The sequence below is a fragment of the Vanellus vanellus genome, assembly GCF_965231255.1.
Source record: "Vanellus vanellus genome assembly, chromosome: 4".
Lineage (NCBI taxonomy): Eukaryota > Metazoa > Chordata > Aves > Charadriiformes > Charadriidae > Vanellus > Vanellus vanellus.
Window position 1 is genome coordinate 58,079,051 of NC_138909.1, and position 4,007 is coordinate 58,083,057.

Here is a 4,007-nt window from a genome sequence, read left to right on the forward strand (position 1 = left end):
ACCTTTCTGGGCTGAGAGCTTTATTTTGTGGCTCAAAAAGGCACAGCCCACTTTCAGTTGCTTTTTTAAAAGATGGTATGCTTCAGTGCTTTGTGTATAAAAGCAAATGTGATGAATTCAGTGATGGCAGCAATACAAACTTTATAACTTTAATCTACTAGGACAGATCATTCAGTGGTGAAGATGATTTAAAAGAGAGGACTTTGCCATTCTAAAATTGTCTTTTTTGTTGTCTCTCCTCTTCTTTTTAATTTCCTAGCATATTAGCTGGAGCACTGGAGAAAATTGTTTGGTTCAGGAAGAAAAGTTATTTTCTATTTGATTAGATGTAATAAATTGTCCTAAAAGTGTCTGATAGTCTTCTTAGGGAGTTCCTAATCAATAGCTGGAGGAAACCTACTTTGCAGATCTTTCCTCTAGACAAGCTCTTAACTTTCTTCTTTCTTGGCTCCCTTCTTGCCAAGATGATTACTTCTTTTGGGGGATGCTGCTTTTCTGCACTGCTTCTGCTTTCCAGGACCCCAAGTCTATATGCAGAAGCACACTGTATGATCAGCCTCCTAATTGGCGACAGTCTCGCACCTCTTCATTAACTGGAGAGTTCAGGATGTGCCACTTTAGTTCAGTCCAGGTTTTATCAAAATGTATGTGTCTGTATTGGTTGCAGCTATCAAGTAGCAGGTTTCTGCTTGAGAGTTTGAAAGTTTCATTTCAGATACTAACCCCTGCTCCTCCCCCACCGGTTATCTACAGCCTGTTACGTTCACAATTTAAGCTCTTTCACCTACAACCGCTAGAAAAGATTATATGCTAGAAATTGTCCTCCACAAACTCTCTTTTCTTTTTCCCCTTGAAGGAACTCCAAATTCAGAGGAGACTAATTTCTGCATGTCTTGTTCTGTATTCAAGTCAGTGGCTTTCAGGTCATATGAAAATAATTCTTTGGCTTTGTGTCTTCTTCCTAGTTGGCAAGCAATGATGATCTGAGGCCAGACTAGAATTGGGCCTTCTCTTCAGGATGATCAACATACTATGACCAGTCCCCATCTTTATGAGTTAGAATATCCATACACAAGAAGATAATACAGAAAAGAAGAAGGGTGAAATACAAGAAAAAGTTTATAACTACACGAAGACTTACATCGTATGGTCCCAGCATCCCATGCAAGGCTGGCTCTTCATGAACTGCCTACGCCTGTATATCTCCTTCCTTCAGCAAGGGCAGATTTGGAGGCAGCTCACACCCAGGCTCACACTGGCAGCATTTGTCAGTCCAATCCTCCTCTCCCAGAGGGCAGAGCTCAGAAGGTCTGGTCCTGGTGTAAATAATGTGCTTTGAAACCTCAGCCCAGATATGCTTCCCGCCTGTTCAAAGGCCCAGTCCAGATCAAAAGTCCTTGATAAAATTAGTTGGATGGTATTCCCATTCCATAGCTTCCAGTTGGTTTGGATTTTCCAAATCTGAGACCTAAAAGGAAGTTGGAAATGCTTTTCTACCCTTTTGGCTTTTGTGCTGTGTAGCCCATGTTGTGCCACACCACCGGCTTAATTTGCTCCCCATTGGTAAGCCTCTGAATTTGATTAGAAGGAAAGAGGAGACGTCCAGACTGACAAACCTGTGCTAATATCTAATCTAAATCTACCCTCTTCCAGTTCAAAAAAGTTACCCCTTGTCCTCTCACTACGCTCCCTGATAAAGAGTCCCTCCCCAGCTTTCCTGTAGGACCCCTTTAGGTACTGGAAAGCCGCTATAAGGTCTCCCCAAAGCCTTCTCTTCTCCAGGCTGAACAACCCCAACTCTCTAAGCCTGTCCTCATAGGAGAGGTGCTCCAGCCCTCAGATCAGCTTCCACAGTTAAGAAAGTTTATGTTCTATTTACTGGTCTGGTATTGAAGGTATTTGAAAATGAGCCAATAACTCTTTCCTGGAGTGGGGAGGGAGGTTGCTGAGGTCTTCAGGAAGATCTTGCACTGAAATCCCAGAAGAAAGGAATTGTCACACCTGGTAAGACACGTGCATGGTTTGTCTAACTCTTCTGAATATTTCAGCTCAAAATGAAGGCATTTTCTTTTCCGTAGCTGTTCCATGTTAAATCATGCTGAAAATATTGGTGTCTGAGGCATGATGTTTTATATTCCTTCCCTGGTTTTTATTGTCATTGACTATTATAAATCCCGAGAAAGCTTAATATCTTACATTTAACCAATATAATAAACAGTCAAACTTCTGGGAACAAAAGCCCTTCTTCAGGTCTGAAGTATTTTGCCTTTATATCTGATGAAGCAAAGTGCGTGTGCTTGAAAGTCTCTGTCTGTCATAGAGGGTAATAAAAGATATTACCACCTGCTACAAATCGTGCTGTTCTTGAAGCTTTGATAAGCAGTGATTCCTCTACAATCTTAACTAACTTTAGATATTACTGAAGATTGTGTAAATAGCCAACTTAGAATTCGCTACAGTTTCACTTTCAAATTTGAGGATGTTGAACAGTGTTTGAAAAATTGGTTCCTGTGATCAGCTTTTGATTTGCTGCCTCTCTGTTTCATCTAACAACTCCTTATTTCTTGTGTCACAGGGCAAAGAGAACAGAAACTCCCAGTCTAGTTTATTTGTGAGCTTAAATGCTTCTAAGGCGAATGGTTCCAAACTTTTCAGTTACACTTTACAGGGGAGTTGTTTATGACCCTTATAAGCCCTTCTGCAAAACCTCTGCCCTAATAGAGCTCTGCCTCCCTGGTTTATGTGAAGTATCCTATAGCCACTGTCGGCCTGATTCAGAACTGAATTAGGGCACCTTTGCACCACCTTAACGTAAGAGCACAGCTGTAAATTTGCAATAGATTGGTAGGAACCATTATTTGATAACAAAGCAGCAGGAAAAAAAGCAAAACCCCAAGAAAAGCAAAGTAGGGAGTGTGGTTCAGACGAAGAGTTTGACTCATTGATGCAACTCAAAGAGACATTTGACAGAGAATTGTCTTTTTCTTCCACGTACTTTCAATCTTACAGAAAAGTTTTGAGAGTAACTATCTTGGGCTATGCACAGCTGGGAAAATATTGAAGTTATTTTTTAAATTATACATCTAAGGAGTGGCAGGCCTGTTAAAAGAAAATGACTCGTTTTACTTAACATTCCCATACATCATTAACCATTTGAGGCAGTGCTGTGCAGATAACATGGCATTAAAAAATCTTCTTCAGCCAGTGTTCTTTCCTTGCCTGGAGGATTATAGCTATTTTCATATGCAGAGTTTAGTAAAAAAGAAAAAAAAAAAAACACCAACCAAACGGTATTAGGCTGAGGAAGCCAATCAACTGCTTTTAAGTGACAGAATGTGCTGTCGACAGTGTCGTATGGGAGCCCCAGCCCTGCATTTGTGGGTGTGTGGGTGGCAGTGGCGGCAGGAGCCATATGTGTACGGCAGGAGCTGAGGAGTGGGGCTGTATGCAAAGGCCAACTGTTGTTTCCCTTCCCGCAACTAACATGCAGAAGTCTATTTACTTCAGTGTTAAAATTCAGAGGTAACTACAACAACAAAAGAATAGCTGCAGCATCCTGCACTAGTAGGAGTAACCGAGTAGTTTTGTAACGGAGTGGGTTTGTCATTCTTATATACTTCTTAGGAAAAATCTGATTCTAAAGCTGATGATGTATAATGACAGTGGACTTGTCGTGCATCAACAGCTTTTGAAGTGCAGCTGACAGTTCAAGATCTGATGAGTCCACAAGTTCACTAAGCTTGATTCTCCTCCTTCCCAACCTAAAACATAATAACGCAGACTCCAAACAAGAAATTGAAACATGTGGATTCAAGTCAAAATATTTCACTCAGACGCATTTAAAGTAATTTGTATTTCTCCAACTGATTGCCAAATTGTTAGGAAATTCTATCAGCAATATTTTATTTCCCTTAGCTCTTTTCCTCCCCCACAAAAAACGTAATTTAAAGACAAGGCTGCTAGGTGCGATTTAAGAGAAGTATCATTACATTCTCTGTAGAAAGTAA